The sequence below is a fragment of the Squalius cephalus genome (assembly GCF_949319135.1).
Source record: "Squalius cephalus genome assembly, chromosome: 7".
In the NCBI taxonomy this organism is placed as follows: domain Eukaryota; kingdom Metazoa; phylum Chordata; class Actinopteri; order Cypriniformes; family Leuciscidae; genus Squalius; species Squalius cephalus.
In genome coordinates this window covers 24,480,095-24,502,361 of record NC_137128.1, presented here as the reverse complement: position 1 = coordinate 24,502,361, position 22,267 = coordinate 24,480,095, and the positions used below count along the sequence as shown (strand labels likewise).

The following is a 22,267-nucleotide window of genomic DNA, read 5'->3' as shown; positions in this document are numbered from 1 at the left end:
CATTTTGAGCTTCATTGGAAGAACATCTGACCTTTTGTACAAAGATTCTGAATACCGAAGAAATCTTATCCATATTGTGGTATAAAAAAAGTATTATTTTCTTTTTGTGCCCTGTGCCCCAGTACTGATTAAAAAAGATGTTAGTGACCTAGAAATAGCGCAGAATCTGAAATATTGTTATAATATTACAAAATATTTATAATATAAATATATTAACCACTTTATCAATATTTATTATTATATTTTACATCATAATGTTTCTTTGTTTAAAGTTCTTTCACAATTCTAAACTTAATTTACATGTTTAAATAAGCTTAAATGTTCAATTCCTTTTGGATGCCAGTATTTTTAAAAGTTTACCGGTTAAAATTTACCCTGCAAAGCCTTCATTGGCTACCACTTTGTTTCTCTGTCTATAAATAGCTATTGGACTTCCCTGGGACAGTCAGACAGAGCCATTAAAACACAAATCAGTGAGCATGGAGACGGCTAATGATCGACCCAGCAGATCTATGAGCAGCAGGGGAAAATTCCTCATTATAAGCTATATGCTGTCTAACTGCTCCAACCTGAAGGCAACATTCTCCATATCCTTTACCATTTTGCCATGCTCACTGACCACTTGCAGTATGTACGGATTCGGGTCTGATCAAAATGTTCTAAATTGTTCCCTCATTTAAAAGGATGGTTCACCCATAAATGTTCTGTCATTATTTATATGTCCTTACAACTCCTTGTTCTGAAGCAATAGCTTTTTGTTTGACTAACAGTGCAACAATAAAGTTGTTCATTGATAATCTTCCCCTCCATTGAGCTGTTAACCGCCGCTAATGAGTCAATTGTGCATCAGTCCAAGGATTCATTCACAAAAAGGACATCACTACTTCTTTAATGGATGTGCCAAGGAAGGATATCACAATTTTCTGAAATTATCAATATTGAATGCTTCAAAGTATAATGCTTTCTTTTATACTGTCAGTGTTGCGGTAACGTGCAAATAATCCAACAAGAGATGCGTAATGCAGATCAAACGAAGAAATACTATTTTTATTAAACACAGAGAACAATAGCATATAACAACAACATAACATTAACACAAGACAATGACTTTTGACTTGGGCTTAAAGTCCCCTTGTAGTCAAAAATGTTATCCCTTAAAACTCATCTTTGATCACCAAAATTTAAATTTAAACATTATTTCTTCATGCCTTAAAATAGCTTGAATGTAACTCTACACCCTGGCCTCATTTAGTATACATGGTTCTATGAATATGCAAATTAGCCCCGTCTCCACTCACTCACACCAGCTCAGAGATCCACTGGTTGACGAGGTAGTTTGTGACATCAGAAACACCGGTGATTTCAAACCGTGTTTTTGAGACTGTCTTTGGTTCCCTGTAGATTTAAAGAGAAAATACTCAGCAGTGGTGCTGACTTATGTATTTGCACATGGTTTGTCTCAAAGAACAGCACTTAGACATATAAACAACATTAAAAGCTTGATTTTCACCACAGGGGGACTTTAACCTAGGATGATAATCAATGGAACAGGGAACAGATGAGGTTCCATCTCCATAGTAACAAACGAGAACTCGGGCAATGACAATGAAAACCATGAAAAAGAAACTAAATAAGACAGTGAAACTAAACATGATCGTGACATCTACATGTTGTTCATTAATATTTGTCAGTACTTATTTGTGTAATTACAGTGTAAGGACACATTCAAATAAATTGTCAAAGAACTTGGAATATAGAGCGAAATGTTTACAATAACTTTGTTTTTGTTGTTGTTTATACATGTATATTCTGTTTCTGATTAGTTTTCACTGTGTTTCCTGTGTTTTGCTTGAGTTCCTTTAGTTTCCCTAGTTGTTAATTAGTTCCTGCACCTGTTCTTTTTTACTTTGATTACTCTCCCTGTGTATTTAAGCCCACAGTTCTTTCAGTTCAGTGTTAGGTCTCATCAGTGTTTAAGTGTAGTAGCTTAGTTTGGTCACACTTTAGATTAGGGTCCAATTCTCACTATTAACTATTAACCACAACTTTGTCTCAATAAACTCCTAAATTCTGCTTACTAATAGTTAGTAAGGTAGTTGTTTAGTTTAAGTATTGCATTGGATTAAGGGATGTAGAATATTGTCATGAAGAATAAGGCATTAATATGTGCTTTACTAATAAACATCCAATATGCATGCTAATAAGCAACTAGTTAATAGTGAGAATTTAACCCTAAACTAAAGTGTTACCCCGTAACGTGACAAATACTATTCAGCAAGAATTCCTTTCTGCTTTACTCTTGGACAAAGACTATTTTTAAACACAGAAGAGAAACAGCATATCAGGGGCTTTGCAAAAAATGCCAAACTACGTTTTTAATGCATGATATCTTGTTTGTGTTTTCTATTGCATAGCTACAGGCTAAGAGTATATCAGCATGAGAAATAATTAAGAATTAAGAATTCTAACTTGATGTGACAATAATTTGGTTTTGTTTACAATTTAGTTCTTTAAAATGCTTTGGTTTTACAAAGGGATCTCTCTCAGTGTGGATTCCCAAAACTGAGGGATAATATCTGAAATAAAGCTGTTTTTTTTATCATATAATACCTCTCACCAATGATTATCTAAAGAATGGCAGTAACATTCCTGGATGTTTCAGTTCTTTACACAGTAATGAAAGCCACTTTGAGAAAGACACTTCCCCTCACACCTCCCTACAGGTTCACCGGATAAGCTTCATGCTGATTATCTTGTCGGATCCTGTTCCTGTGCTAGGCGGCTTGATGCCAGCGCAGTCAGACTAACCTGCTAACCTGCCCGACGACAGTACACACATGACGAATGGTGTGCGGGGGAGCTGCTCGCTATTAATTAAGTCAAATGGTCGAATGTCAAAGCGGCAAAGGTCAGCACTAATGTCTGCGACCTGTCTCTGCTGCTCCATGCCAGAGACTGTCTCATGGCTGACCGTATCGACAGATACCTATTGCTTTATCTTTTGATTATGAGTCACCCTTTATTCTAACCCTACAGAATTGATTGTGTACAAGGCGTAATCTCCAGGGGAATAGGAAAGAGCAGAGAATAAAAATGAGCTTTGTAAAATATGGCTGTTCAGAACAGCTTGTGATGTAATCCAGGGTAATGTCTAACCACAAAGTGCTCTGACGTTTCCCTTTTTGCGACACAGTTTTTTCACATTTTCATCATCATCTTTTACCCTTTTATTTATTTTTTACTCTTTTAGAAAATTCCTAGCACATCATTCTTAAAGGGATAGTTCACTTAAAAATTTAAAATCCTGCTATTATTTACAATCATCCTTACGGAGCCCCTAAAGGGACCTTTGCAAAAATAAAAATATACAGACTTTCAACATGCTCACGAGAAACGTATCTCGTGCTCACAAGAAACTATTGCGTGCTTTTCTCGTGCACACGAAAGTAGTTTCTCGTGAGCACGCGATAGTTTCTCATGCACACGCGGAAGTTTCTTGTGAGCACGTGAAAGTCTGTATATTTTTATTTTTGCAAAGGTCCCTTTAGGGGCTCCGTACATCCTCATGTCCTTTCAAATGCGTTTGACTTTAATTTCTTCTAAGGGTCACAAAAGTAATTATGACTTCAATGGTGAAAAATGTCTCGGGTTACGGCTGTAACCCTGATTCCCTGAAGAGGGAACGGGACGCTGCGTCGAGACGCTGCGGGAACGCCTCTGCGTGATTGCGTTATAAAGCACTTATGAAATCAGTCAAATGGCGTGACGGAACGTCATGTGACGTCATCGACCAGGCAACCATAAAGCATACCTGGAACAAACAGTCTGGAACAAACCTCGGCCACGTCTGCACAACATTTTTTCATAGTACAACATGGATTTTTCTCCATTCCTCGGGCCTCGGCCCCTGCCTTGACAGGATGTCCGCTCCCTGATTTAAAAACCCCGGGATGTAAATTGCCTTTAAAGAGATCAAATTCCCTTGGGCCCAGAGAAGGATCTGGTGAGCCAGTTTGCATAAGTGACGTGACCTCAGACCCCCCTAATTGTGATGACCACCGATGTGTTGTCCGTGCGGACAAGCACATGATGGCCCCTCAGGTCTGGGAGGAAGTGTTTGAGAGCTCGAAACACCACCATCATTTCTAGCCGATTTATGTACCAAGAAAGTAGATGGTCCTGCCACAGACCTTGCGCTGAGCGACCACCCATGATCACCCCCCAACCTGTGAAGGAAGCATCTGTCGTTAGTATTACACAACAACAAGAAGCCCCCAACACTGGGCCTTGGGCGAGGAACCAAGGTTTCTTCCACATGATTAAGGCAAGTAGGCATCGCCGCATGACCTTGATCATGCGAAACAGATTTCCCCTCTGAGAAAACCCCTTGGTTCTGTGCCACCACTGCAGAGGCCTCATGTACAGGAGCCCAAAAGTTATTACGTTGGATGCAGCTGCCATGAGACCCAACAGTCTCTGAAACTGTTTTCTCAGTGAGTGACTGGCCTAGCCAAACTTTCTCATGTGAGACAGAACGACATCTCGATGCCGAACTGCCACCTGCTCGGATTGAGCTATGATAAACCTAGGCTGAAGGGAAGAACCCGAAATTGGTACATTTCGCCCCCGAAAGTGAACCTCCGGGACTTCCTGTGATGAAGATGGATGGCTACATGGAAGGACGCATCCTTCAAATCTATTGTGACAAACCAGTCCTCGGACTGAATCTGTGACACAATCTGTTTGAATGTAAGCCTCCATCCTTCTTTGGAACAATGAAGTAACAGCTGTAAACCCCTGACTCCCTGCTGGGAGGAGGAACCCTTTCTATAGCTTCCTTTCGCAGAAGAGTCTGTACTTCTTGCTCCATAACCAGAGCCTGCTCGGAGTCCACCACCGTAGGGAGGACTCCTAGAAATCTGGGTGGACGAGTACCACTGAATTCTGAACACTTTTCTATAGTGAGTAGGACCCAACGAGATATATGTGGCAGCAGCTTCCACGCTGCCAGAAAATCTACTAGGAGGACCAGTCCCTCGAGATAACGAGTGTCCTCAGATCTGTCTTATCCCAAGACGACTATGCCTGAGACTACTAAAGGAACCAGTCTCTCGAGACTGGCCCATGGTATTGGTCGAACAGCCACTTTGGTGCCCTGTAATTGCGAACCGGCAGGGAACAACTGAACTGACTGTTCTACAACCCTTCTCGGAGGATCGCTGGGAAATGCAGGCACCTCGATGCCCTGAAGCTGCGAACCGGCAGGGAACAACCAAACTGACTGCTTTACGGCACTCCTCGGAGGATCATTTGTGAACGCTGACACCTTGGTGCCCTGAAGCAGCGAATCGGCAGGGAACAACCGAACTGGCAAACCTGCGACCCTCCTCAGAGAGTCGCTTCCCAGAGGGCGCTGAGGAGAAACGGGCACCGTATTTTGATGAGGTGGAAACTGTTTCTGAAACTGTCAGACACTGAGGCTAGAACTCGCTGGAGGGCACTGAAGGGAGATGGGCACCATATAATGAGGTGTTATCCATTTCCCCCCCAGGAATTACTCATTTATTTCCTCAGAATTAAATGACTCCTCAAAGATCAGACGAGTATATATTTAATTTTCTCAAAAATCAAATACAGCCAAATATCAACCAGAAAAGTAAACACGGTCTGGATGAAAAGCTGAATAGTATAATAATACAGACATCTAAGTCCTTAAAGATAAGATGAGTATTTAATTTTCTCGAAAATTAAATGCAGCCAAATATCAACCAAGTAAACGGTCTGGATGAAAAAGCTGAATAGTATATTAATACAGACATCTAACTCCTCAAAGATAAAATTAGTACATATTTAATTTTCTCAAAAATTAAATGCAGCCAAATATCAACCAGACAAGTAGAAACGGTCTAGGTGAAAAGCTGAATATAGTATTAATATAGACTTCAAATCAGAAGAGAATTTAACATTTAATTTTGTCAAAATTAAATACAGAAAATTGAATTCATGGTTTGAATGACAGGCTGAATATTCTGAATATTCATATTATAATCTCAAACAAAAAGAACAATAGCCTAATTAATAGTATGCAAACACTAGTTTGCACACAATCATAAGAGAAAGAGAGAAAGGGAATTCCCGTCTGCTCAGTTCCTTGCATATACATTGCGGACCCATTATCTACACGTTACCTCGGCAAACGCGATATGAGTCACTAGATTCTTATTGCAGAGATGCAGACCCAAAAGATATGTAGACCCATAATCTACGTGCCTTGGCAAACGCGAGATCTGAGCCACTAGATTCTTATTGCAAACCTGTAATCTACACGCTGCCTCGGCAGACACGAGATCCGAGATCGAGTCACAGAGACTTTATAGCAGACCCGTAATCTACGCGCTGCCTCGGCAAACGCAAGATCCGAGCCAAAGAATCTTTATTGACTCCCTTCCCTCGAGAAGAAAGCCAACAGGAGCACATATGTTACACGTTGGGAAATTTATGAATGAACACTGTCAGCCCCCTTTTACTAGAGCTGACCATGCATGCTCCACTCCCAAACAAACAACACATTCGCGTGTGTCCCCACTCGTAATGAAGCGAGGGCAGGGAGCACCACAAAAAGATTCAAAAGGCTGTTTGCTCGCCATTATACTCCTGCCTAGATATATATTTATGCTTGTGGACAAACAACAAAACGTCATGTGACGTCCCGTCACGCCATTGGACTGATTTCATAAGTGCTTCATGACGTAATCACGCAGAGGCGTTCCCACAGCGTCTCGACGCAGCTCAAACTTGCATACACTTCCTGCTATAGATGGTAGGCTATTTCAGTGTCCTCAGTTGATTTTTAACAGTGGACTATCACATAATTTCTGTGATTATTATTTTCTGTTTAATGCATTAAAAATATTTTAAGCAATTAACGATTAAAGCCGCGGTCACATAGACTTTGAGCATGCAAAATTTCTTCCGACACTGCAACGGTCGTGATATGTCGTCTGTGGATTATTTTTTCAAATTATCCTGGAGAACATGATCATCAGATTTTGAACAAACTTGTGGAGTCCATTCAGCTGTTGTTGCCATTCTGAAACTCTGAAATTTCTCAAGGTTTCAGAATGGTAAAACACTTAAACTTTTTAACACAAATTATTATGCTGACTATATAATTATTATTGATCAAGAATCTGTGATTTGAATTCTGCTTAACCTTTATATAACTGACAAAAGTACAAATATAAGATTTCCTATGTTTTCAGTGACCAACTTAATTGTATTTTGTAAATATAAACAAATTTAGATTGTAATGTTCTGTTTAGTTAGTTCCTGTTCACATTGCCTTAAACTTTTAACACTGGCTCCAAGTGACCATACACAGCAGTAATTGCTCTTGCCAGAACCGGCAACAAATCAACAAGCAACCAGCAGCTGCTTCCAGGTCAATAATTTCCATTCAGGTCTAAATGAGCTTTTTCTTAACTTATCAGTATTCCTGTCCACCCAACCCCTCCCCACATCCTGGGGTCGATTGGCCAGTCAATCTCATGGGAAATCTGCATGTAATTGAGGGTTATGTAACATTTGCAGGACACCATAAAGCCTTATTTGATTCAGATCTTTTGGAGCTTTCTTTAAATGCCAGTGGGTGGCAGGGGTAGACATATGATGGCAGCGAGCTGGAGACGGGCAGAGTTGTTTGGTTCAGCTGCTTCATCACAGTCAAGTGCTATACAGCTTTGGCATATTGACAGTACTATTATGCATCAATGTGGTAAAAGATTACATTGTAAACTCAATTTACATTGCAATTACACTGATAAATAAAGTAATAAGCCACGAGAGGCTGTGCATTACAGTGATTTTACAAGACAAGATTGCAGCGAAAAGCAATGCAGAATAGGATTCTGATGTTTTCCAAAAGTCAAAAGAGTTCATTTAGTTTTTTCATATACTTTTGTACATGCCTGAATCATTGTCAGTAATAAATAATTACCATTACAAATTTAATTGGTAACATTTTACAATAGGGTTCAGTAATGTATCTTTGGAAAATGTTGAAGTATTACATATTAGTGGTTTCAGCTGAGATTCCCAGTAACATACTAATGAGTGCTAATGATCACCTGTTAAACATTTACAATGCCTTATTCATTTGGTTCTGTAAAGCTTTACAAATGAAATCCCTGTCACAAGGTTTAATTCCAGCCTATACTGCACAGACCCCCACAGGGTCATTTTAAATTGCACTTGCATAAAACTAACTATTAATTGCATATTTGTTGTGAAAATCCCCAAACGAAGATCACCAATGTAACAAAAAAGTGGCTTTTTGCCAAGCGAGATATTTTATTTAACAGAAGTCGCCTACAGTGAACGGCTCGTTTGGACTACATCCCTCTACTTCCTTCTTTAATGATGTCACTAGAACCATTTTTTGACTAACCTCCGCCCACAGGAATGCTCCCTCAACTCTACTGGCTACTTGCGCACTTCTTATAACTTACTGTTTACTCAGCTCTTGTGATTTTCTGAAGTAAAACTGACGCTTCATCTTTTGTGTGATGTACAATAAACTTTATTAAACTCATCAGTATATGCTTGATCATCATTCAGACAGCAGACTTGTAGGCTATTAATAAATAATGGATACATAGCCTACAAGCAGATGACAAATACGTTATAATAACCGTAATTAAACTACTAAACTATACCTGTTTCATCTCTATACAGCACTCTGACTCTGTAGGCATTATTGTCCGACTCGAAATAAACGCCGTTACTGAGAGTTTCTGATATTATCATCATTCCGTGAGCTGAAATTGTCCTGACAGACTGAGCGCGAGCTCATGAAGCTCCGCCCCCTGCGTCGTCCAGCAGCAGCTTATTTGCATTTAAAGGGCACACACTAAAACAGCGCGTTTTTCTGAGCCCCAAAAAATGACAATTTAAACATGCTGTAAAAAATGATCTGTTGGGTATTTTGAGCTGAAACTTCACATACACACTCTGGGGACATCAGAGACTTATTTTACATCTTGTGAAAAGGGGCATAATAGGGGACCTTTAAGACCCACTGCATTATAAGAACAGTTATAGTTACATTAATATTATTTTTATAATTACTTAAAAGTCATGCATTTGCTTTTTCAATGTGCATGCTCATAATCCATTATACACTGATTTATAAGTATTAATTAGACAGTTGATTTCTATCTCACCTGGTGTAAATAAGGTTTATAGCAGGTGTTAACAGTGATTAACAACCATTAAAAATGATGACAGGGTGAAGTGGGGATGCTATAAACCATTCATGCTTATTTGATTAGAGAGAATAATTACCCCAACCTGCTTTTGTCAATCACTGTGTCACACCCTCCACCACACAACACACCACAGCAGACCAATCATTTACGACTCTACACGCACCCCACAGGCACACCCACAGCCCAGACCACCCCAGCCCTGAACGGGGGCAAGTACTACCGACTTCACCCCAGGGGGTGTGCACGTCAAAGCGGGAGCCAGCCCATGCTGGTCAGCAGGTAAAGTGGTTGAATTTGATCATCAAAGGTTAGCAGCAAAGACATTGGTTAATAAAGTGAGATTAAATACATATTGGATATTTCTGTTATTTAACATTTAATTAATGCTGGTTTGTGTAATATTCGGAGTTTGCATTTCACAGTTTTTATTCATTTTGAGGAAGTGAGATGAGTAAATGCATGCTCACATTTAGTCTAGAACTACAATAACCATGTTGACACAGCGCACACAACACCCCTGAACTGAAAACCTCAACATGGGGACTGGAGAGGGGGAAGTCATCAAATAGGAAAACAGAGTAACTCAGATAAAATAATGTGTTACTTTAGTACTTCAAAAAAGTAATCTGATTACATAACTAGTCTCGCATTACAGTACTTGTAATGTCCCCATTCCCAACATGTAGGCATAATACTATTAAGGCATCATGGAAGGTCAAATATTGAAAAGGTCTTTATTACATAATTTCTCCAATTTAATGGACTCTGCATTTGGTTTCATGCTTTTCACACCCTGGAGTTAAAGGGGGGAGTACACATATTTAGAGTGGGTCATCGGGAGTTTATTTTTATTATAGCCTAAAAGATTTAAAAAAATGATGAAGGTTGTAATGACCAAAACTAAGTGATATCCGGGTAAAGCGTTACAAGGTCACATTAAAATTGTCTTCTAATATTTTGACCACATCTTAATCATTTATTTTGCACCTTTTTAATTTTTGTTTTTATTGTTTTACCCTTGTCCCCAAAAAACTTTCAGATGTAAAGTATCCCAAACAGGGGCGTAGGAATGACTTTGACATTGGGGGGGACATATTGGCCACTATGAATCAACGTCCATCCCACCACCATAATAGTAACATACAGTATGGTGATGAAATGGGAAGGTTTGACCTATCACTCTGGGTTTGACTTGCTGGCAAAACTGAATATCTTCTTTCGGGTTTTTCCTGGTTCAAAACTAGGCGGGGGTGGTAAAATCCTGATCATGTATTTTAATAATAAGATAATTTAACTTGGATATTTCGTATACCATCATATAGCAATGTGTTTCCCACAGTATTTTTTTGGGTGGACCTCGGTACCTCTAGGGGGGTCCGGGGGCATGCCTCCCCGGAAGAAATTTTATAACATTTTAAAGATAAATTCATTAATCTGGTGCGCTTTGAGTCACCCAAATCCGCTGTTAAAAAAATTAAAAATAATCCAACCGCCCGAACCTGTGATATTTTTTGATTTAGATATCTGCATCTGATCATCACATTACAATTATTCAAATTCTCAGTGTTAAAGGAATAGTTCACTTTTAAAATTCCAAAAATATACTATGGAAGTCAATGGGACCCAAAAACTGTCTGGTTACTGACATTCTTCTAAATATCTTCCTTTGTGTTCAGCAGAAGAAAGAAATTCATACAGGTTTGAAACAACATGAGGGTGAGTATATGATGACAGAATTTTCATTTTAAAAGTGAACTATTCCTTTAAGCATGATAGTAGGTAAAATATCACACTGAAGTAGGCTGATTTAAAAATGTTGCTTCTTTTGGCAAAAATACATTTAATTTTTAATAGCCTAAACAGAGGCTTTACACCCTTCAAACTTATTGTCAATGTTTCATTAAATCACTGTTGGAAAACACTCTTATCAGAATATTTTTTTTTACCTTTATAAAGGGCTCCTTTCATTTCAAATTCTTAAATTTGATCAATAGCCTACATTCAATTAGAATAATAAGACACTAGGCTGTTACCAATCAAATTAAATAATTTACATTGAAAAAATACAACTGTATTAAATGAGATTATTAATTGAAATATTTAAAATTCTCTTTCACTTGTCCCTTAAAAAAAAAAAAAAACACACGTTAAGCGTTAATGTTGAGCCCTGATATGTTTTCCTTGATTGGTTTTCCCTGAAGAGTTATGCTGAAAACGAAAGTAAAAGAGTGACGCTCGTTCATTGCGTTTTACCGTGATGAGAGTTCCGTGTCTTTTTTTAAAATCAACACATTATAATGATTTATCTGTCATCCACCCTCGATTAATTGGAATGTTTTTATTACTTGGCCCGCCCGACCTGTGGATTATCCGCGATCCGCGCAGCACTATACGGCTTGAGAATGGACACAGACCGGGAACCCGCAACAGAACCGTCACGGTGGAAAAAGTGTAGGGGAAAGTGGGGTGAGTTGTGCCAGTTTTTACTCAAAGTGACTTTAAAGTGAGACCATGGCAGTAATGCCTACAACTTAAGGATGTAGGGTAGGCTATATATTTCAGGATGTGGTGCATCCCTGAGAACAATAACTTTGGATCTGAAATAAATTGTTTCAGAAATATAGCTTTTGGGAAAAAAAGTGGTCTCATGGCACAACTTGCCCCTGGTGCGGAGGAAGTTGTGCCTTTGGGGGAATACATTGGGGTAAATTGTGCCAGTGATTTCTAAAGTAAAACAGAACATTTTAATGTTATGAACCGTAATGCTATATGAAAGCAAGATAAATTCAATACAAAATTACTCATTTAAGGTTTATTTAGATATTGTCACCCTGGAATACCATAGCATGCGTTTTTCCTACTATGGTCAATTGCATAGGGATTTTGTATTGAACATAACTCTGGATCACAGTGTCATAGAGACAAGGGGGCGGGCTCATTTTACTCAGACGACCAATCTCTCAGGATCATTGTGAAGCTATCATACGGATTATACATATTTCGTACATGCAACTAGTTTTACTGTAAATAATTTTTTTTTTAAATTAACAGTTTCATTCCAACATTGCATCCATTGCATCCACCATGTTTTCTCACTGACCCAACCAAGTTTCCCCATTTGTAATTCCAACTTTGTGGTGGCATTCATGTGCATTTCATTTATAAATACGATCTTTCCGACATGACTTGATTGCACAGTACTTACATCACAAGCTGTACTTTGGTCCAATGAGATGTCAGTGTGTAGGCAGTTTTACCTAACGCAATGCCACGGAAATATGAACTACATGGCAGACAAAATTCTAGGGTTGCTCTGATCAGGATTTTTGCAGCTGATACCGATTAAAGATTTTTTTGTCATCATGATCGGCCGATACCGTTCCCCATCATGCACGCTTTATGTAAGTCATAATTAAGCTCTCTGTTTAATGTCAATGTTTAATATCATAATGTTGTTTTAATTGATAATCAAATAAATAAGCACAACGAATATTCATTTTACAATGAACATTTTAATAGGCCTTTAAAAATAGAGCTTATGCAAAACACTATCCATATTAGGATACTCTGGCTTATTAAAAAGCCAACAAGACTTAATGTCAAACTGAACATAATTACAACCCATGAAGTGTAATTAAGCATTGTCCTATATGTGACTGAGGACAAAAACAAATAGAAACACTGCAACTCCTAAATGAACAAGGTGATTCAAAAATGATCAGGAATATTATTCAGCAATTGCTGAGTATTTGTGCCCTTCCTTCCTGCGTCATACTTAAGTATGTAAGGTAGGATTCTCTTTATAAATTTGAGCTTTTCTGCTTTGAGGAGATAGTCTATTTGTAGTGAATGTGAAAGACATAATTCACCTTTGTTATTAAGTGTAGTTCTGTACACTGTTTTTCTGCATAACTGTTCAGGGATCGCGGTCCCTTTAAGATGTTGGGAAGGTGTGATTACATAGGACGCGGTTCAGCGCCATTCTTCCGTGGTTTTGTTTACCTTGTAAAATAAACGACACACGCATTCGTGTGCTCAAAGTGAGAAGTTGTCTCTTGCAAATTACTGCAATTTCCACATATTCCTCTTTTCATTCAAAAAAAAAAAAAAATACAGCTGTACTGAATAGTCGCTCACCATCAACACTTGAGCGTTAACTTTAAGCACTAGAAATAAAAATACAACACGAATAGCATAAAGTAATCAAATGTAAAAAAAAGAAGTGCATAATCTTCGCAAAAGTGATTTAGAGCAATGAGAGACTGTTTGATTAACATGAATGCAAGAACAGCAGCAGTTTTATTTGCCTGCTTTCACTTTAAACCGAATGCACTGTTTACGTTCACTTAAGACAGAAATAAGTGTGTGTAGTTGACCGTCCTATCCCAGTAAGTGAAGTACTCAATATGAGCAGCAGCTTTATGTGCGTGCGTTCCAGGTGTGTGGGACCCGTCTCTCAGACAGCGCGCACATATTCGCTGTTTAGGCTACTGTGTGTGAGCGGTTTCAAATCACTTGTTCTTAAATCACAAGGCTTAAAAACGCATTATTTCTTGAGACCGTGTAATAACTCCACACTGGTGATGACATGACTGTGGCGCTGAAGTCTGACGTCATCAATTTGCAATCGGTTGGTGAGATCGACCTATTTTAGTGATTCCCCATGGAGTCATAGAATGTGATTATCGGCCCATACCAATCTGCGGTTGATTGATCGGAGCATCACTACACATTTGTGGTTGGTGAGGAAAAGGATAAAGGGATAAAAATATGACGAATATGGATTCCTTTTGTTTTATCGTTACAAAATCTCTGTAACGACTCGAGTTGCTCATTGCTTGTAAATAACGGCTGCAGTGGCACTATGGTAAAATAAGAATGCTCGATAAAGTGTTATATTTATTATTACTAATTATAAAAAATTCCTGTAAATAAATGTAAACTATTTTTCAAAGTAATATAGTCCATTATCCTTTTGGTATTATCTATTATATAAATGTAAACAATACACCAGACTGGTTTAAATGATTATCATTTTCCAGAAAAGGTGTTTTGTATGTTTTTTAATGACATTGTCATAATCAAACTCTCCATGAGTTGTTGATAATATATTATATATTGTCTGAGTATGTGTGAGGTAAAGAAACTGCAGCCAGCCACTCGGGGCCAAAAGCAACATGATCCCAATGTAATGAGAATGTGTCAACATCCCGTCAGCCACGGTCCAACACACACATAGACACGCTTGCACATATACACACGTAAAAAATACACTCACTACCGTGTGTGTATCTCATGCTGGAGTGGACGTCCAATCAAGAGCTCATATGTTTTGCATGATTTCATGCACAGTCCCCCTGTCAGGCAGGGATTCAACAGGAGTTGGCCTTCTCCGCTGCAAATCAAATGGCCTGTAAGACTGTTGACTGCTGAATGATGTGGAGATGTACTGCTGTGCTGTCATGCATGCTGAATGCCACTGTCTGATGCTGGCGGCGGCCTACCAGACACAATATCGAGATGAGAGATTTGCAAGATTACGGGGTCCTATTTGGTGAAAAGCCACTCAGTTCAGCATTACTGGATCAGATATAATTCAAACGTTTAGAATATGAGATCCGAATGTGTGAACTTCCATTTAATGGTGCGTTTTGCATGCAAAAATACTAATCACGGCTATATCAAAATGTTCTGATGAGTATTTTTATACAATAAAACTACATCCAGTTAACTACATGATACCAAGCCAGAACGACTTGCGCACATGCTTGAACCAGACCGGTCTTAGCAGATGCCACTCTGAGCACTCATAACTTGCAAACAATTTGCATAAGAGAGTAGCTAATTAGCATATTTGTGAGGGGGAGGGGAGGAGTGAAAGAGTTTCCTTCTGATTGCTTCTAATCTGACAGGATGGGCCAATCCCGTGATCTGCTGGTGCGTGGGTGTATGTTTTGCATCTCGGGCCACTGGCAGGTTCAGCCGTCTTGGTGAACCCTTATACTGTACTGCATATTATTAAACTGCTGACACCATTTACATTTTATCACTTGTCTACTTTTAGTCCAGGAATGCGCAAAACTGCACTATTGGAGAAGAATGCTGTAGCTGTGAATACAGGTACGATTTCCAGGCAATCCATTTCTCTTGCAGCACAATAAACGCTGAAGTTGGAAAACGTCGTTTTTAAAAATAGGTACTGATACAATGTATATTCTCAGTTAAAGAAACCATGCCAAATCAAACCTCTGAAAGGAGCTAGGCGTTTAGGAACAGGGAGAATAAACATTCAGTATGTATCGCACTATTGATTCAAAAGATTTACGTTTCCTTAAACGAGAGCGAGTGAATTATAGGAAACGCTTGCCATGACCAAAACCACTCAGGAGAGGCCTGTTTGCAAAGCACATTCAGTTGAGATTCATGGCTGGATGCGTAATGTTGTAAGAGAGTAAAGGTTGTGAGTGAGCAGCTTTATGCTTCCTCGACAGATACTTATCCTTTAATTCAGCTTGCCACCGATTAGCCTACTTGAAAAAGAGCGATTATTGATAGTAGAGGTGTATTTGATTTACTAACTAATATCTTGACCCTCTGCAGTAAAGAACAGAGTCAATACAGAAGTGTGAAACACAGCAGCAGTATGTAATGCACATTTGCTGAGGAATTGTAAATCTGAGGTTCTGATGTTTTATAGCCTGAATGCAACTTTGCGAAAAGAAATGTTTATTCAGATTCATTTAATGTTTCTTAGGGATTTTCAGTTGATATGATCATTTATGATTGTTGATTGCATCATTGGCTCAAGAATTTAAATACAAAATACAATGAATAAAAGTAAAATTAATAAATAATATACAAATTAAATATATATTATATTTAAGTATTGTCAAAATTGTCAGTATATTGTTATATAGCATAACACAAAAGCAGCATATTTTAATATGATTTTCCTGTCAAGTAGCCAGAGAAACCACATATTCTGAGCATAATGGTAACGATGGCTACAGTAATAAAATCAACCTAAAGGAGTGGCTCTGAAATATGTGAACTACTGCTGGACAAACCAACAGAGGGCAGTATGTAGTTGCAAAATGGGGTCAATCACTTCTTTGCCTTTGTCTAAGCTAAAAGCAGGATGTGCTTCATTATCTGAAATGTGTTTTTTTTTTTTTTTTTTTCAATGAAGTGATGTATCTGGATCCTATTTAAGAAATATTCTAACTTTGTACTCTGATGTTAGGATATAATTTTCCCATAAAATCTTTCAATTTTTTAAATGTGTCTTGAATGTTAGAAAAACACAAATATTGCACAAGATTAAATAACATTTAAATATGTATAGTGGTGGTGGTGGTGTGCCCTTTATAAAAATGATTTTGGTCACTACGCTCATTCTGCAATAATTGAATATGATAAATCTGATTCATGTTGTACATCTCTGGATTAAATAAGCAAATTATATATATCTTATGTTATATTATTTAGTTGATAAACAGTCATGACGAACTGACATATATGGAAAATGGAAAATGATTTAGATCTTCAATTATAGAACATTTGCAAGGTTTTTCAGTTTCTAATGTAGTAAGTTTCATTAAAATATGAACACAAAAACGTTTAATATGACATCTTTCTCATTTTTGCTTCACATCTCTCTCTACAGCGAATGACTCTCACAGTGAACTGAAGGGTTTGTGAGAAGCGGTGAAGTCATGCATACAGATGGCAGTGCCGGTGTTGGTGGAAATGATGCTTCCTGAACTGTTGTAACGGCAGTCCCAGAGGACTGAGCCACAGTCCAATAAGATGTCATGACGACTAGACCGAGAGGAGTGCGCATCAGATCTCCCTCAATTAATCCACCATTAGATGCCTGAGATTCATGGCTCACTGCCTTTGCTTACTGCGTTGGAGCTCAAATCTAATTAGACCCTCTCTCTCTCTCTTTCTCTCTCGGCTTCTCTTTCTCCGTGTCCATCCCTCCTTAGATCGAAAGATAGACGGATATTTCCTCACTGAGCGCTGTGGTTGGGTATTTTAGGTGTTCCTCCCTCTCTCTCTCTCTCTCTCTCTCAGAATCTTATCCTTACAGCCACATACTCACTCTCAGTCTGTCCCTCTCTCTCTCCCACTCTTGCTTTCCCTCCCACTCTCTCTGTAACTCCTTCGCTCCTCTCATCCTCCTGTGACTTAGTTTGCTGTGCGCAACAACTGGCAGACCTCTCTCCTCTTCTCGGGCGAGGTGGCAAGCGTGTCCTCGGGCAGGCAGGGATTCGACTCCCTCAGGGGATCCTGCACGTTTGGGCACATGGTCTTACGGCAGCGACGGATCCACGGCACAACAACCTGAAAGAACGGAGGCACGGCAGCCTCAGCCTCAGCCTTCCCCGTCACTGCCGGCTCAAGGCAGCGGACGAATGGGCGGCTTTGTGCTCAGCGGGTGCCGCTCTGTAGAGATCTCTAGGGTAAGCCTGCTTCAGTGGAGTAAGGATTTGTGCCTGTTTTTTTTTTTTTTTTTCTGCCACTACTTTGCCTTTTGTTCCTTTTGTGACTCGTCACAATATCGTGGGGGAAAGAAAGATTTGTTGCCATGGGTATTGTGTGAGCTGATTGTCACTGTGCTGCAGATTTGTGTAATCGCGCTACTATCGGGGCGGTGGATATTTTTCTGCTGGATTTGTCAACTGTGTTTGCCGTATTAACATATTCATGGGATTCCTGCTCCTTCAATTAAATGGCAATCACTGGCAGGCAGCAGGAGCCCTGTGTCAGTGAGCCTCTGTAATGATGTGTGAGTGGAATGAAGAGGAGCTTCACGAGAGAAAAAAAAAAAAAAGAAAAGCTTTTTTGTCCCCTTCTGTCCACGTTTTGTCTTCTCTTTTCTTTCGTTTGTCCTCTTTGTCCACCTCACGTCATGTTTCGTTGTTTTGTTGTTCTCAAAATCCCCAAAATGGAGGGAAAAGTCACAAAAGGATTGGGACAGTCACTGTGACTTCTCGTTCGTGCACCTGCTGCAGGAAAACGCTTCTGGAGACGAGAGTGAAGACTATGTATTTTTGCTATTTAATTGTGCCTGGCCAGAGGAAGATGTTTTACCATGGGAACCTGGCTGTATGCATGCTTTGGGGGCAGGGGAGGGTGGTCTTTTAGCTTTGACAGGGCTGTCCAAACAAGATAAGAAGAGAGTTTGTTTTTTGACAAGCCCGGTGTGCTGAACCAGTGGTTGTGCTGCTGTCACAATGTCTCCAATGTGTTGTTTCTCTACTACGTGTCTTGTTTTATGTGAATTCTGAGCAAAATGTTGTAAGCATCAGTGGATGGGTGTGTCTGTGTGTTTCGAGCATGTTAAGATAGCCACGGTCCATGTTTACGCCATGTTTTTGAATGTATTATGTTGTGTTGTTGGCTTTACACTCCAATTGTCATGGTGAATCACCATTGTCCAGTGCACATTCTCTTAATATTTGCATTTAAATGCTTTTTTCCCCTAATGGCCTGTGATAAATGTTTCATGAAAGCTGTTGTAAACATATACATCCTCAATGATACCCAGCACAGAGAATCTTTGGATTTTTTCTTTGTTTGTGTTAATTTGTGGTTCCACGTGAGTCAGAGGTGTGAATGAATGAATTCCACAAAGCTGGAAAAATACATGTTCTGATGTCCATCTTTTCCCACTTCCATTTGGGAGCTGCTGCACCCCTCAGAAAATGAAAGCCATAATAACAGTCATTGTTCCCCGTTTCTGACAGCCATCATTGCATTCCCTTTTTCCCCCCCAAACGATCTGTAATTTGCTTCCCGCTGCTAATGGATTTTCTGTATGACTCCTCTTTCTCTCTCTCTCTCTCTTGCTCCCTCCCTGAATGTGTGTGATGAGCATGTGAGACTTTGAAGGTGACAGTGTTTGACTGTTAATGTGGTGTGCAATAGCAACGTTAAACCTATGGTGGAGAATATGTCAAGCCTGTGCATGTATCAACTTTTGTTTAATTCCTACCTTTTTAACATCATTCCCAGATTTGGCCTGGATGTTTGCGAGCGTTTCCGCCCCCAGTGGCCGGGCTGGACCGAGGACAGGACGTGAGGTCCGTGAGCACCCTCTCCCAGGTAAGATGATCCCCCTCACCATCTGTCTCTCCACATAACTAGTTAAACCCAGGAAGGGAAGCATTTTTTACATGCAATATCCTCCCTCTCCTGCTACAAATGCAAAGTGTGTTCATTTCTGTCTGCAGATGCAACCTTTGACGGGGGCCTTGGCTTGTGGTAAAGGGCATCTTCAATCAATTTCCCTAGAGAGAAAACTCTGCTTTGGCCTATGCCACTGTGGATGGCTGAAAGTCAGGCGAAGCCCCCTTTTTCTAAGGCTCTCTTCGGTGACGGGTATTCTTGGGTGGATAATACGGCTCTCGTTGTTATTGCTTAAGAATACGCGTAGTTGAGGAGAGTCATTGTCGACTGTCTTCGGGGAGATAACCTCCACTGGTCCGAAAAACCTTCTGGCTTTGCACTGTGGCCGTTTATGTAGCAACTAGACAGCTAATCATTTTCACTGTGGTTTGTTTGATTTCTGCAACAGGAGACAGACAGCTCCTGCTCTCAGTGTAGTGTCTCCACCTACATTGGCAAATCGCCGCTTTATGTGCTATCCTACGAACGGCGTTTTGCATTTCACACAACTTGTTTATTTTTTATCCTCTGAGTGTGCGTGCGAGGGGAGGTTCATGGGGAACGGCATTTATTTTTGCTCTCTTCGGGGAGTGTTTTAGTGTACACATGCCTGCTTGCCTGGCTGATAGGAATGCATTTACTGCTCTTTATTGTTAGTCCTGAGCACCAGCGGGAGCCCCGGACTGCATGGGGTGTTCACACAGATTGATTTTGAGATGGCATTAGTCGTACAGTTTTCGCCATTCAGCTGACAGCGATGAGAGGCAAAATGTCCACAGAATCGAAACAGGCTCTCCTATAAAAGGGGATGGGCTTCAAGTCTAATTACAAAACACAGCTATGTAGAAGCAGCATAACAGATTACATGATCGTGTCTGCTGGGCTCATAGCAGTAGCTGGTTCTGATTTGAGCAGTTTCTCAGGACAAAAACAGATCGAATATCTTTTTTCTCCTTGATAAAGACACACATACACAAAATGTTCTTTTCCAAACCACTAATTACTTTTTAATGATGCGCTTAAATGTCTGAGCTAGCTTGTGCTGGGGAAAGCCAATGAGGTCCATGGCATATAAAGATGGATCTTATCATAGGAATATGTTGTTTGTTTAATATTTAACCAAACAGCTTTAATTTAACTGAATGCATTTAAGATGAATGTGAAATCTATTTTTAATGGCTTGTTTTTAAAAACATAGATTAAACTAAATGACTGGCAATTTTAGATATTCTCTGCTCAGAAAAAAAAACAAAAAAAAAAACAACGTTTTTTATTTATGAATAATATTGTGTGGGTTCATATTTAATTGATGTAAGGAACTGTTAAGAAACACTTGTTTTTAAATGCATAGCTTGCTTCTTTCATTATCTGCTGTATAAAGGCCTGGAAGATATAGAGGCAAAATGTAAATTGGCTGCTACTTTAGTTATATTAGCCACAGAGTTTGTGAAAATAACTAGAGGCTTATTAGAAATGCTCATGGAAATTCCCCAGCCCCAGAAACAAAACATATCACTTATCTTATTATGTAATCTACTGATGTATTACTAATATTACATATCACAGGGTTGAAATGTGAATGAACTACTTGCATACTCAAGGTATATTATATTATATTATTATTGTCATGATTGTAATGTCATTCTTTGTTACTGATGCACATTCAACATTGTTTTCAGTGTATTTGCATTTCACACAAAATTAAAATTTATTTAGTGATTTTACTCAACACTGAATGTGCATTTATCATTAAGTCATGGCAAATGTTGTATCCAATGACAATAAGAAGCCCTAAATAAACTCTCTATAAAACAGTCCGGAACATTGTTATGAATTTGTCATGGTTAGAGTGAGTTTACTCTTCCTTCCCCCTGTTTCCTCTCTCTGTGTTAATAGCTTTCATACACCTGTATCCGTGCAGGTGTTTTCCTCTTTATGATTACCTCTCCCACCCACAGAGCTAATTTCAGGCTTGGAAAAAAAAAAGAAAAACACATGGAAATTTCACTAGTTTACTAAATAACGACTTTTTCTGGTACTCTCTCTTTCTCTTGTGTAGACTGCCACATTAGTGGAGCTGTTTAAGTGTTGTGTAGCAGGCAGCCATTTCAAATCCATTTGAACTTTATTCAGCTTTGAGACGTTTATCATGATGCATTCCCCTCTTATGCTGCTATCAACAACAGCCAGGTACCCTCTGTCTCACTAAAATGACACTTTAAAAAACTAATCTATCTTTGGGTGTTTGTGACACACACTCTTAGTGAGAAAACTGGATCAAGCGCTCCATTTCACCAGCGTTTTGAGGAGAAAAGATTGTGCTATGGGGACCCAAAAAAAAAAAAAAAACCCGTTAAAATGCAACTATTTGATGAAAATGCATGTTACAACCTATCCATATTTTTATGAGATGTATTGCCCACTTGATACTTGTGCTGGCAAATGCTGCTTTGCTTTAAAGCAATTGTTAGAAATAAGCTGACAGATATACTTGAATGCCAAATGCTACCCAGAATTCTGTGTAGACAAACGTGATCTAGACTAAACAGACATTAGCCCACACTCCAAAGACTCTGCATACTTGGCTGAGCTTGAAGCTGCGCTATCAGCTCACCCATATGATACGAGAATGCTGTTCATGTGTGCATGTCTCTGCTGAAAAATCTAGCATAAACCATCATGAACTCCATGTTGGTCCAGGCTGTTTTGAGTAAGAGCTGGTATAGTGGTTGTCTAGCTGCTGGACCAGCATAGTCATGCTGTTCTCAAGCAAAACTGAGCTGGTGTAGCCGGTCCACCAGTACTCCTGCTTCCCATACTGGGGA

At 39.3% G+C, this 22,267-nt stretch overlaps 1 long non-coding RNA gene across 1 annotated transcript; it reads left to right on the top strand.

Annotated features, from left to right (window-relative positions):
- The first annotated feature begins 17,021 nt into the window (after window positions 1-17,021).
- Window positions 17,022-21,004, top strand: LOC307162386. Its single transcript, XR_013821915.1, has 3 exons — window positions 17,022-17,734; window positions 19,290-19,379; window positions 19,508-21,004. It is a non-coding gene; the product is annotated as an uncharacterized lncRNA (long non-coding RNA).
- Window positions 21,005-22,267: the final 1,263 nt, after the last annotated feature.